The 14,374-nt window shown below is 44.0% G+C and overlaps 1 long non-coding RNA gene and 2 pseudogenes across 2 annotated transcripts; 1 reads left to right on the top strand and 2 right to left on the bottom strand.

The window, feature by feature from the left end:
* The first annotated feature begins 535 nt into the window (after positions 1-535).
* Positions 536-13,283, top strand: LOC105296128. Of its 2 annotated transcripts, none has more exons than XR_002781850.1 (4): positions 536-700; positions 1,602-2,017; positions 4,997-6,177; positions 7,267-13,283. It is a non-coding gene; the product is annotated as an uncharacterized LOC105296128 (long non-coding RNA). The 2 variants fall into 2 exon arrangements; XR_896224.2 differs by having other exon boundaries at positions 536-760.
* Positions 888-1,006, bottom strand: LOC111743749 (annotated as a pseudogene).
* Positions 3,739-3,854, bottom strand: LOC111743753 (annotated as a pseudogene).
* Positions 13,284-14,374: the final 1,091 nt, after the last annotated feature.

The raw sequence follows: 14,374 nt of genomic DNA, 5'->3' as shown, positions 1-14,374 counted from the left end.
TCAGATTGATAAAGAAATGGGATGAGTTCTGAGGCTACTTCCTTCTGCACCAGTAGCTGGATGCTGCTTCCACAACAACAAATATCTAGGGGATAAGTAGAGTCTACTGCATGCTTCCCGATATTTCCAAAGCCCCTGGGGTTGTTGTGGCCAAAGAGATATTCGGGTTTCCTGTGGAGAAAGGAGGCTTCTTTGTCTTTCAGAAGTTTGTTTGTAATATGTCCAATCAGTATCGATGTGTAGTAAAACTGTGTTTTCATCTGAATGACATGAAACATTTCTATGCTAGTGATGACAAATTCAGATATTTTCAAATAAAAGAAGAGTTACTTGGAAGTATTGGGAAGTCATGTAGCTTGCTGACCGAGTTTTTTGGGTTTTTGCCAAATGGTAGGGTTTGAAGACCTCTGATTTAGCCCTGTCGGTATAGCCATTCTGGAAACCTAGAATGACAGCTTCTTTTAAGGCAGCCAGCTGAGATTGCTAAAATGATTAAAAAAAAAAAAATCTTTTTTTTTTGCTTTACTGTAGGAATTTTGGTCTTCCATAGCTGCATCAAGTTGTCTGGCCTCACTGTGTCCTGGGAGCCCAGCTCTGTGGAGGACAAGGGCGTCGACCACTTCCTCCAGTTCTGGGCTGAGCCCTGGTCTGACTGCTTCCCATTGTGCTGCAGGCCTGCCCACTGCACAGAGGCAAGAAGGTGAAGAGAAGCCTCTGAAGAGGGAAAAAAAGACAACCTCTTGAAGTGCTTCAAGTACAAGTACTAGATCCTCTGTGTTCTCCTTTTCTTTTTCTTTTTTCTACTTTTTTTTAGGCCAGGCAACCCTTGGTTGACTTCACAGATTGCAAGGACCTTGTCACCTTATAATTCCTTATTTTTATTTTTTACGCTACAGCAACTGATCTTCCTAGGTGGTCTCCCATCCAAGTATTAACCGGGCTCAACCCTGCTTAGCTTCTGAGATCAGACAGGCTCAAGCTTGTTCAGGGTGGCATGGCTGTAGATGAGTTCTTCTTTTCTAACAAAAGCATATGGATCAGAAGTGAAGCTGCCAGTGATTTGTTGGTCTGACTTTACCTATTTAAAAAATGCATTCCATGCTTTGAAAGGCACTCCTGAGCATTTCTTATCCTCTGTACAGATCCTAGAAAATTCACAAAGTTGCAAATATTATTGCCTCAGATAACTGGGGAAGTGGTATATAAGTGGCAGTACAAATAGAGAAATGAATTGTTTGCAAAAAAAATGCACGGACATGTACAAAGATATTTATGCACAGATTTATAAGTTTTTATAAATGCCATTTTTAGAATTTTTATCTTAATTCAGAGCTATTTCCTTTTATGAAAAATAATTCTAATAATTCTAAATAATAATTAATAAAGATTCCATCACCCTTAGTAAGCCTTTCGATTCGATTATTTCTTTCGTCTCTTGCAGGAGAGGAAATTGCTCTTTCAGTTAAGACTGCTGGTGTATTGATTGTCTTGTAGAGGGGGAAATTTTACTGCTCGCTCCTGGAGCGTGGGGGAAAAATGAAATAGGGACTCTCTTCCAGTTTGTTTTCTTGAACTTATAATGTTAAAATACTTTCTTTCAGGTTCCCTTTTATATTGACTACCACAGCACAGAAACCAGGCCAAGGAGACTTTGCTGCCTGACCCGTCTGCTATTCCACTGTGAAATCACAACAATGAACCCAAGAATAGCTGGGTAAAAATCCCGGCCTCCAATGCAGTTCTGTAATTTCCTATGATAAATAACTTAGACGAACACTAATCAAAATTACTTTCTGCTTCTACCTTATTCAGCAAGACGAATGCATGACATGGCCCCAGAGGCTGAGATTTGTTCATTTACAGATGTCTTTGCTCACATGTATCTGACCACGTTGGCAGCTCCCCTTTTTTCTGTGTACACAGGGGTGGAATGTGGGCTCCTCTGTCATGGCACCCTGGCCTTCTCATCTGCTGATCTGATTCTGCAACCTGAGTGCCATCCGCCACGTCTGTTCAGGTGAGCACTCTGGATCTTTCACATGCTGGAAATTTACATTACAGAAAGCAAAAGGGCTTTGGGGACTTGAAGACAGTGTTGCTGACAGTGTACATTACTGTTCTTATCTCTAGGCTGGTGGACATATGTGGTCCAGTGGGCAGGAAGAAGTGAGAAAAATCTATTTTTTTTTTTTAAATAGAATATTTGGACCACAAGATGAACTCTCAAGAGACTTTAGCTTGAGAAACCATTATCTACATGGGTTAAAGAATTTCAGGAAGAGTCCCCAGTATGGCAACCAGATCAACTAAAATGATGTCACTGCAGTTTTAGGACTCAGCTAATGACATCATGGAAAAGGGAAGGCTAACATCAACTGTGTGAAATGGCAAACGTGTGAACAGGGATTTATAAGCTCAGACCACCACAGGCCGGCTTCCATGTTTCCTCCTGCCTGCTTTCGTAACTTTGGAAGAAGGACCAATTAAAAGCACCTGAAGGCCAAGTTTATGAATATCTATCTGATGGGCCTGAGCCTTGCACGATCGCCATATATGGATCCCATCTGAGTGGGAAGCGTTGTCCTGGAGTGAGGGCGATTCTGCAGCACGAATGCTATTTCCCTTCTAGGTCTTAACCTTTCATAGCGAGACAGACAACCAGGAAAGTAGGAAATCGAAACAAGCTATGTTTAGCTGAATTTTACATACCATAATCTCTTTACCATGTCAAGCAAGGCAGGAATGCTCAGGCCGATCAGTTCTGGCGCAAATCCATTCCAGAGGAGAGTGATTTACAACTTAGCACCGTTCTCGACTCTTCCCTGAGAGTGAAGTTAAATGACCCAAGAATAACATCACTCTGCAGCAGGACTCAAGAGAATGGTCTTCTTAAGGGTGGTCTTGGGCGTAGGTTTTCACCCGTGGAAAGTCAAGCTCAGACGCCACTCCAAAATCCCAGTGAAGGTCAAGTCTCATTTCTGTTTTAAGAGGTCAACAGTGTGGTGAGTTATGAGGTCTGAGGGAGAAGTGGGGCCTGGCCCAGGGGCCTTTTGTTGCCTCTTTACCCATGAATCTTGAGTCAATGCAGGCTAGTGATACGAGGCTTGTTCCACCCACTTCTGATGCCAAACCTTGTTCCTGGTGGTGTACCTGACAGAAAGACGTGAAGGCTCTTCGGCGGAAAGCCTAATATAAAGAGATATCAACGGTGTTGGGAGGCAGGTTGAATGGGTGGGCCCAGGTGGAGAAAGAAACAGGGCAAAGGTTTGGAACTTCATTGGTTAAAGTATCTTGATGTAAAATTGAGCCCCTTAAAATTGTCTGAGAGGGCCCAAAAACCCATCTGACAAGGCTTATAAATAGACGAGTGAGATGTTGAAATTATTTTAAGACGGATGCCTTTTTAAACTGTATTCAGAACACCTTTCGGGGCTCCTAGTTGCACAGTTCCTCAGGTGGGAGGCATTTCATCTTCACAACATCTGGAACTGTCAAGAAGGTAGCGCTGCCGACCTCAACAGATGCAGGCATTTCTGCATGAAAGTGCACCAACAAATCATATGGTAATCGTGGAACAACACAAGTGTTTTGCAGGCAGCTGTGGAGAAACCACGGCTCTGGCAGGGAGGAAGGAACAGTTACTGTAGCCCTGGAATCAACTCTTAAGCAACTTTCCTGCAATTCTCCACCAAGCAGCTAATAACTTCAAGCAAGTTTCTTTATTATAATTATTATTTATGCCTAGAGCACCTGGTCTTCCTAGGTGGTCTCCCATCCAAGTACTAGCCAGGCCCGACCCTGCTTAGCTTCCGAGATTGGACATCGGGCTTGTTTAGGGTGACATGGCAGTAAACCATGGACCGTGGCTCCACTGGGGCGCGAACCCAGGACCTTCTGCGTGTAAAGCAGACGTGCTAACCGCTACACTATGGAACCATGTCCAAGCAAGTTTCTTTTCTAGGCTTGTAGAAGGTGACTGACAAAAAAGTCTTTTTTTTTTCATTCAGGTAAAATTTTCTCTGTCACGTAAATCAGTGGGCTTGACAGAGTTGAGTAAATTTGTATTGTCACTCAAGGAATGTCCATGATTACTTGCTTTGGGTTTTCCACAGGCCTTGTTGGGGATGGGAGTGAGGACAAATGGGAAGTAGGGATAGTGACAGCCCCTTGTTACATGAAAGGGGCCACTGTGGCCCCACACTGCCTTCTCACCAGGGGCAAAGACACATGGCAAAGTCAGACCTGTCTGGGGTGCCTAGCCGGACTCTGAGAACTTAGCTGGAGAAGGGCCTTCCACTGAACACCTAAACAAAGTCGATGATACTTTAATTGATATTTTCAGGAGCAAAGCCTCAAATGCGCCTTAAAAACCTGTGGCTCAATGCATGGCTTGAGCTTTTTTTGTGTGTGGCTGCATGCCAGAGCACTGTGGAAGAAATAAAAGCAGGAGAACCACACAAAGGACTGAGCTGGAGCTTCACACCACTTTTCTAATGATGATAACAACAAAAGCTTGATCAGTTTTATGAAAGCATTTTGGACCTTTGTGGGAAGGATGGGGAAATGAAACTTGTCTTCGGAAGCTTTGGGATTTATAAAAGCCTCTTTTGTCGGCATAATAAGGACAGACTCTTCCAGGGTGAAGGGAAAGCTGGTGCTATGAAGAAATCTCTGTCATCATCACTGTTTCAGCTCTGCTTTAATGGTCACCACTCCGGCCATCCAATACATCCTTTAAGCTACTTTCCTGGCGAGTGGAGTGGTAACTCCTGAGACTTGGGCGATGTGGGCTGCCTGGCCCATGTTAGGGCTGAGGAAACCCGGCTGGGCATGACTGGGGGTGGCAATGATTTCAGAGGTCGAATGTTTACACAGCTGGTGCCTCCATGAAGCCAGTTTAGCTTAGACACTTCCATTTGGGCAGGCGGTGCAGGAAGCCTCTTGCTGCCATTATGTACAAAAAAGAACCTGGTTTCTTTTTCCCTTTGCTTCTTAGGGAAGGACGCTTGCTCAAGTGAAAACAGGCAACTGCACAACTTCTACCCCCCTGTGGTAACTTCATGTCATGACAGACACTTCTGAGACTGGGGCTTCATTGTATTCTTGTGTGAAACATCACCCAAGGTTCCTGGGTGCCCCTTTTAATCCTGCAGTTCACGAGGCATCTTTAGGGAGCTTTGGAGGTCCACTCCAGCATGTATTTTCAAAGTTTGAGAAATCTCAGAACCACCAATGCAGGCTCTGTTGTTCTGCGTGGTAAAGTACTAAACAGGAGACAGAACCAGAACAAGCATCAGTTAGAGCCGACAGCGACGTCCCAAGTCCAACACTCACTGAGCGGCTGGGCGTTCAGAAAGGAAAGCGGTCTGCCCACCAAAGCTGACTAAAGCATTCGCAGGGTTTGCATTTTCTCCCAGCCTGTACATCTCCCAAATGTTTCTTTTCTATAGCCTGTCCCCCACCCCCAATTTTATATGTAGCAGATGGCCTTCAAACAAATCAAGGAGCAGAAGCTGCAAAAAACTTAAAGAAAAAAAAGATAGTGAAACTCATATATATCTTCAAACGATAAGATGAACTACAGATGTTTGCTGAAGGGTGATGGTGCTGCCTACAACTTAAGACTCGACGTAGAAGAGGAGTCCTTTTGCATTTAGTGTTGGACAAGCCCAGTAGCTGTCAGAGTGTGATTTATGGAGGTTGTTTGTGAGATTTTATGTCACTAGGGGCATGGCAATTAACATGCTCTGCCATTCTGCCTGCAGAGCATCTTTCTCTGTGGACCCAGGAGTGGAGGTTATGATGGAAACGTGATGTCACTTTGCCACCAGGCAAGGATGGACACAGCTCTCCCAGGCCCAGCCCACAAAGCCTTGATCTTTGGGCTTTCTAACCAACTTGCTCCAGTGCCTCCCTTCCTCCTCCTTTGTAGGGTTCTTGGTCGTTGGGAAAAAAGTCCTGTTCTTACCTGACACCTGCAGTCAGATTAATCTCAGATTAAGCTTGACAAAGTTACTAAAAGAGAAACAGTTGTCTGTTACAGAACCCAGCTGCATATACGAAACAGCTGCTCACTAGGCACGGTTTTTAAAAGAGAAAAGAATCACTGATGAGCATTAAAAATGAACATAAAGCATACATGAGGATGGTCAGCAGAGGCCTATAATTAACACAATGGTAAGTATCTGTGTTTCTATTAAAAGCTTCTTTTTTCAGGACTTGTTGTAACTTGGTCATAAATATTTATTACAAACTGAAACTGAAGATGCAAGGCCCTAGCTGAATGCTGTCTCCCCTTGTCTCTTTGCTTCCCAAGGCTGATTCTTAACAACGGAAGGAGAGCAATATATTTTAGATACATACGCCCGCTCCTAAATACAAGCCAACATATGTGCAAACGCAGGCACCTATGCCCATCACACATGTGCACGGGACCCTTCCCGGGATGCTGAGCGGTTGGTTTGAGGCTGAGGTTGCAGAATCTTGGGCAGAAGCCGCAGGAGGAGGCCCCAGCTGGCCTCTGGCCTCTGGCACAGAAATGTGGGGAGCCTTTGAAGTTACCACAACTCAGGTGGAAGCCTCTCAGAGCAGACCTAAAAGGAAGTCATTCATTTTCAAACAAAGGGAAAAATTCCTCAGGACTCTGGTGTTTCCACTAAAACAAACCTCTGTAAAGTTATTCTCCAGAGGATCAAGCACCAGCTGTTCTCCATCTCCATGAGGCTGTGAAATGAGGAAATGGGCTGCCTGTACCGCAGCATGAGAGATGTAAGCTAGACAGAAGGAAGCATGGTGAGACAGGCAAGAACCTTAGCATGGGAGCTAGGAAAGCTGATGCGGTGTTCAGTGGCAGGAAGATGGACAATATGGCTTTTCAAGATCTGTTTTGTGTTCATGTTGAAAATAGCAAGCCGCTGCCACTTTACTCTGTTTCTGAGTTAGCCGGTGAGCATGCCAGCACACAGAACTCATACGATGAAAGCCAGAGAGGTCCCTTGGCCCATCCCCTCTTTTTCCCCACTTCAGGCAGAACCATGCTCCAAAAATCTTCCATGGAGATGGGAATCTTGATTAATTTTAAAAGACTTTAAATGACCTCAGAGTGGACATTTGTCTTTTTTTTTTTTTTGACTGCCCTACCTCTTAATTCCTTTTTCTTTTCTTGTGTAAGAGATCATCACCTTGTGAATCAGAGTGGGAGGCAGAAACTTCCTCTTATTTCTGAGGCTGAAAGTCAGATCCCTGCCTTCTCTCCTCCCTTTGCAGGCTGGACCGTGAGCCCTCGTGCCAGAGGCAAATCATGCCTTGCTTTGTTCTGGTGTCCGGCCCATGGAAGTGAAGTTGCAGAAGAAAGATGTGACTGGTTTGGCTCATTTGACACAATTCAGGGAGATGATAATAGGACAAATAACCACACAAAGTGTCTATCTGTGGGGGTGCATCTAATATAGGGTTCGGGTTGGGGTGCATCTAATATTGGGTTCAGATTTGAGTGCTGAGTGGATTCCATTAACCAACTCTGGGCAGACAGAACAAATAATAAAGGCTTGAACAAAGCCTGCAAGGTAGTTGGCCACGGTGGAGGGAGGCAGGGCTGGCACTCTTTCACAAAAATCATGGCATCTTGTGACACAGAATTGCTGGCTTCACAGTCAGGGCTAAAGTCAGATTGATTGAGTGATCTTTGGCAAGACTCTGATCTTCTCTGAACCTCAGTTTCTTTAGCTTCAAACTATGAGATTTTACAGATTGTTGTGAGGAGTAAATGAGGTTCCATGCTTGGCACATAGTAGGTACTCAATAAATGGTACGTTCTCTGCATCCAGAGGGAAATCCAAAAAAAAGAGAAGACATGGATTAAGGCTTGTGGGGAACATATAACTATATTGGAGCCTATTGGGGGACCCGGATTACCAAGGTATGCTTTATTTTTCAGTCATTTCCCCACCCTCAGCTCAGATCTATTCCCTTCCCTTCTCTGTCCTGTGCTCTGGGGCCACGGTGGCTGATTTGCACTCCATCTCCTAGGCTCCCGGCCTCTGGCTTCTACTTGGGTTTGGCCAGTTCCACCCTGCCTCTAGCTCTGACCAGTCTCCAGAAAACCATTCTCTTTAGGGAAAGGGGTAGATATAATTTCTTCTTGTTGTTAATCTTTGGGGCTTTGATTTCCCATAGTGGTTTTTCGAGCACTAGCCATATTTCTGTAAATGGTTTCATTATTTAATTCTGTTCGGAATTTAATAAATCATCTGAGTATGTTTTCTCTTTCCTGCTGGGAGATTGAAAAAGAGTGTGACTGGACGCAGACAGAGTGAATCTAGGAAGACTTCCTGGAGGAGGGTGTCTCTTCTCCAGTGTTTTGGAGGAGAACCACAGTCATTTGATAGAGGTGTAGAATAGAAGGCTGGTGTTCCTTTTAGAGAGAGTGGAGTCATCAAGTGCTCAGAAGTAAGAATCTGCATGGGCTCTTCATGGGGGATGGTAAAGGCCATGATCAGCAGGACATCCGTGCAAAGTCAGAAAGGAGGAGACTTATTTATTGTCTACTGTGTGACAAGTATGTACAATAGTGTAAGAGGTATTATTATCACTGTTTTCCAGGTGAGAGATGGAAGCTGAGAAAGGGTAAGTAGCTTGCCTGAGGTCACATTATGCATTGGAGCTGGGATCCATAAGGCCTGCTTTGTACCCAGGCAAGGCTGCCCAATGGTCCTGGTCTGCCTGGGTCGAAGGGGGATCCGTGGCGGTGGGACTCTCACTACTGAAAGATCTAGCAGGTGGCAGTGGAGAGTTAGTGAAAGTGGGCATTAACGTTCACCCATAAAATAAATTTTCTTACCTCAGAAAACAATCTAAAGCTGATAAGTAAAAGCGGAAGCACCTGAGGGAGAAAGAAGTATGAGAACAAGAACTACCAACTCAAATCAAGCAGGGAGGTGGTGCAGTCAGTCCAAACAACAAACGCAGCATTTGGGAGAGCGATATCATTTTTCCTCTTATACACTTATCTTTGCAATTCTTTTTTGGCTCCAACTAGTACAAATGGAAGGTGCATTCTTAAAGCACAGGATAATGTGGGCATAGGGCCCAGAGGAGAAAAGGTGTTGTCTGTATTCTGTGAGCATTGAAGGAGAGGTCGGCCTCCTGATGGGGCAAAGCACAATCTCAGGGGTCTTTGCAGGTATGAATACTATCATGCAACAGATCTGCTGTGAACGCAAAATCAGGCAAATATGTGACGGATGGCGAAGTCTGTGAGGCTGCAAGATCATCATGGTACACCAGGGTCCCCCATAATACCAGCAAGGAAGCTAACACTTATGGAGCGCCTTCTGCTTTGCTTCAGGTGTTTCATAGACAGTGTTTTAAATACTTAGCAAAATCTTTCAGAGCAGGGGTTATTAATCCAATTTTCAAGATGAGGAAACTGAGGAAGGGAGGAGTTAAGGAAGTTCTCCAGCGATCTCTAGTGTAAAACTGTCAGGTCTGGGCTCACAGAGAGATTTCTCTGGTGTCAAGTCATGAACCAGGCTGCAGATGCATGGCATCTGAGTGTTCAGGGCTCTGATGATGGCTCTGATGATGGCTGCATTCAGTAAACATTCATGGGGTCCTGGTGTGTTCTACCAGTGTGGGGTAGGTTCCTGGAATTGTTGAAGAACTTAGATGTTTTTTTTTATGTTCTCCACTACTCCCATAATAACTCCCTCCAGCTACACTGTATTTGCACATACTGTGACCCCTGCTGGAATGGCCTTCCTTCTTTTGACCATCTGGATAGCCTCTACCCATCATTCAAGACTCGGCTCAAACACCTCCTCCATGAATGAGGCTTCCCACATCCACCCCCAATCTGGGCGAAGTCCTCTCTTCTGGAGTTTCCTCCCATCCCATATGGAGTATGACCCCCACACTGATTAGTCTATAATCTTCTGATGACTTGTCTGCCACCCCACTCCAACTGCAACCCCAGACTGTGAGGTCTTCAAGGAAACTCACTGTGGTTTCTTCGATTGGTACAGGAAGATACTCAACACTGTTTGTTGAATGAATTAGTAACAGAGGCCAGAGTGTCCCAGGAACTCTGGCTGGGGCTTATTGATCTCTATCATCTCTGATTGTTGCTAGTGGGCCCTCCTCAGCATCTTAAGTTTGCTTTGTGCTGGATTTTCCCATGCATGCTCCTGGAATCATGCCTTGTGGACCCTCAGTGAGATACTTCTCTATTTTGGTGCAGTTTTTCACCAGTCAGTGACAACACTGGATTCCCCTCTTGGTGTGCTCTTAATTAATGGTGATGATTTGGAAAGGGAGAAATGAAGAGGCCACCATAATTTATACAGGGATGGCTGCCATCTCGTGTTATCAATCTCCCAAGGTTTTATTAAAGAGACCTGTAAGGGCAGAGAGACTTCAGATGCAAGAGAAAGTATTTTCCACAAGGCTCTTCTCTGGAGAAGGATCTATACTCTATTAATATGTGACTGTTCAAATCCAAAGAGAAGAGTTAATTCACAATTTCCATTCAGCCTCATGTGAGTCATTCAATTGTTTAGAGAGAACTTTCTGCTTGGTTCCCTTCAAGCAGTTGGCACCTCTGATGCAGGGCAGGAGTCCTTGAAAGGCTGGGCTCCTGACATGCTCTACCACTTATCACCTGGGCAGCACTGTGTGGGAGCATAACCCTTTTGCGTTTGGCATCTAAAATGGCGATGATGATGATGGTGATGAGCGCCTGTCAGTTTTCTCTGTAGAGCAGCAACCTGGATTGAACAAGGCACACACGTACTTTTCAATGATAAATGTACACATTCTCATCTTAGTGGTTAACATAAAAGCTAAAGAACCAACTTGGACAAACAATTCTGCTTTAAATGCTTCTGTTTTGTAATATAAGTAAGGCCTTTCAGAATCACAAATCACAAAGCTACTCATTCTTTCTGTATCACAGATGCTGCCCTCCCACCCCAGCTTGGTACTGTTTTTATACCTTTGAGGGAGTGTCCCAGGGAAGGACGGAGCTCCAACAAGGGCTGATGTGAACCACTGAACCCCTGGCACATTGCATTTTCTACTCCCATTCCATTAGTTGTGTTAGATGTTTGTTGGCCTTTGTATCTTGATCAGGAATATTCCCTTGTGAAAGTGCTACTGGAGTTTGGCTTGCTGATGTTGGCACTGTAAATATGATTTAATTGATTAATAGGCATTAATGATGATAATTAAGGCATAACTTGTTAGCTGGAAAAACTCTCACAAAAGCTTGTTGTTATTTAGCCTATAAATGGAAGGATAGCCTTATTTCTGATTGTTCTCTCTTGTCTGTGGACTGTAGCCCCATTGTAGGGTCAACTGCCTTCTGCAATATGGGTGATCCATAAAATAAAATATATATATTACTATATTACTTATAATCCATTTATTGCACTTTCCACTGAAGAAACTGTGCTTTGTCAATATGAAATGAGTCCTTAATATCTGATCCTGTGGTTGGTATAGGAGGTCTACTCAGCAGGTTTCATTGTCTATAAAATTCTGGGCTTCTATTCATTCATTCTTTTTTGATTATTTGAAACTTTACTCTGCTGCTAACACTCAGGAACAATGTAATAAGTAACTTTCAATTAAAGTTTTCTATATGTGGCAAAAATCATAATGAATGAATAAGTAAAGACCACATAATGGAAGCCTATTAGCTAAGTGAATATACTCTTTTAAGTCAAATTTCTATACCACTTTTATATTATCTCCCATCAGAAGAGAACGTGCAATTACAAATTTTATCTTATCTCAGGCTTATTATTAAAGAGTAGTAAAGGAAACTTCATTCCAGGAGCCATAATGTGATTTTTGATTAATGGGGGATTCTTATGTGACAAGAATATTTCTCTTAGGCAAAGTACGCACATGGATTTCTGCCTGAGCTGACTTGTAACTGGAAGCTACATCTCAGGTGTAGGAACAACCGTTCAACAATAGAACACATGTTTCTACACAGGGATCAGATTCTTAAGGTACTCCAAAGCATGAGAAGGGCAGGAGAAAGTTGATGTTGGCTTTGCAGACACCGATTTTTGTTTAGTTGGTTCCAATTATACTATCAAACACAACGTTGATTCGTGTGCAAAGGATAACATGAGCAGCCCACAATTCATGGTCTCTAGTCATTTCTTTCAGCCTCTGTTGGAAGCTTTAGCATTAAAGCTCCTCTGCACATCCCCTGCCGACGCTAGCAGGAGTCTAGGCGTATTCTGGGCACACCACAGATCTCTGTGAGTGGAATGACCCAAATGTCAGCACTTTCTCCCACCACCAACTGCACATGGAAATAATTTGAATTGGAATTCTAATCCTTCAAGCCAACTTTTCTCAGAGAGCTGTTCGAAGGAAGGTCACCTGGGAACTTGCCTTTTGGCTCTGAGTGACATGTGTTTATGCCAGTGGCCAGGGAGCATTAGGTAAGGAACAAGGGAACGGCTGTCCTAGTCACCCTGCAGCAGACCCAAGGTCAGTGCCCTTCTTTTCTCACGGTGTGGCAGGGCCCTGTTCCTCAGAGCCCAGATGTTTCCATTGGCTCTGGCTTTGCTCTTACTAGCTATGTGACACAGCATCTTACCCTCTCTGAGCCTCAGTTTCCTCAGTTAAAAAAAGTGATCCCACCTCCTTGGGGACTTATTGTGAGAAGTGAGGGAGACAGTGTTTCAACACATAAGCATCACTATACTGAGTGAAGCAACCACTCAGTATTGATCTAATGGGTTGTATCTCTAACATGGCTTAATTCACATTGTGTTTTCTATGTTCCCTGTCCCTCTCTGCTGCTCTGCTGGTCATTGTCTCCCAACCCCAGTGTAGATGTGGCCAGTACAGGGGACCCACACCTTTGACAAACTCCTGGGATGGGATCTAATTCTATGAAGACAATTTATTTTTTATCATTTAGCAGAATAGCTTAAATGCCTAAAACATCACATGACCTTTGACCAGTTTTACTTCTAGAAGTTTATCATAAAGGAAATAATTGAGCAAGCAGAAAAGGTATAGATGTACGAATGTTCATTGCAGCACTGTTCATAAGAGCAAACAATTGGGGCGAAAAACAGTGGGAATTGCTCATTATATACTGTGGTGCATTTAAACTATGGGATCTTTTGCAGCAAATTAAAGATGAAGTTGTAGAAGAATAATAAAGGAGTAGAAAGATAGTTATGATTCGGTAGGTGGAAAATCAGTTTATAAAACAAAGTATGCCATACAATTCTTTTTGAAAAAAAAAAAAACAAATTTAGGAAAATATACCAAAATAATAAACATTAGTTATTTTAAGATAGTCAGATTATAGTTTATTTTATGTTCTCTCTCTCTTTTTGCTTATTTCTATATTCTGATTTTTAAAAATAATCAATATAGACTACATATATAATTTTTAATAAATGAGAAAATGTTATTTTGTAAAATCTTGCTTACAAATTGAATCAGTAGAACACCAAGGGCCCATAGGTAGATTGGGCTTGCCCGGGGCTGAGCAGGAGCAGGCATGGATAGTAGGATTTCAGAGGTCCTGAAGCCCTTTCTGGATCCTCGATCCCTTCTCCTCGATGACCCACTTCGGCACACTTTTCCCAGCTGACAGGCAGGTTTCCTGTATGGGAGAGAAACTCCTCTTACCGATGTTTTTAGTCACTGGCCCTGGTAGGATAGCAAGGCGGATGGGTCATCTGACTGTCCAAGTCACCCTCGTGGTCAGAGGTAATTCATGTCTGGGACAAGATAAGATGGGAAGAGTGGACAGAGAAGCAAGAAGAGAGGTCTGGGAGGAGGTGGAGGAGGGCAAGGAGACTTGGAGCCTGAGGGATGGGCACTGGGACAGCTTGGCTTCTTTCCAGCTTTGCCACACAATTTACTGCCTTCCTGTAACAGAAGACGCCATGGGTTGCAAAGGGGAAGGGACAGCCAGGGTTGCACAAAGGGGCTGGCTCACCAGGCCTGGCTTGAGCCCAGGGAGGCACAATCCACCGCCCACTGGTTCCCTGCAGACGGGTGCTGGAAGGAGGGATAAATACTACTGTCTCCAAGGGGCTCGGATAATTGGCTTCTTCCTCAGAAGCATTTCCTTTTTAAGGTAGAATGCTATAACTGGAAGGCTGAAAACGCAGGCCTGTGAAGATAAAGCCACCAGAGAGAGTGTTTTTGGTCCTGGGGTGCTGGGTCTTTCATTAGCCCCCTGGGCTGTGGTTTGGCCAGCCTAGCTTCCTTACATCCTGCTGAACATAGCACAGGACACCATCCTGCTCTAAACCCACCTGTAGCTCCTGTAACCTATGAGATAGAGCCTGAGCTTTTTGTGGTCATCTGACCCTAGCTGACCTCCCCA

The sequence above is a fragment of the Pteropus vampyrus genome, unplaced genomic scaffold (assembly GCF_000151845.1).
Source record: "Pteropus vampyrus isolate Shadow unplaced genomic scaffold, Pvam_2.0 Scaffold120, whole genome shotgun sequence".
Taxonomy (NCBI): domain Eukaryota; kingdom Metazoa; phylum Chordata; class Mammalia; order Chiroptera; family Pteropodidae; genus Pteropus; species Pteropus vampyrus.
Note: the sequence above shows the minus strand (reverse complement) of the source record. Positions and strands in the feature narration are given on the sequence as shown.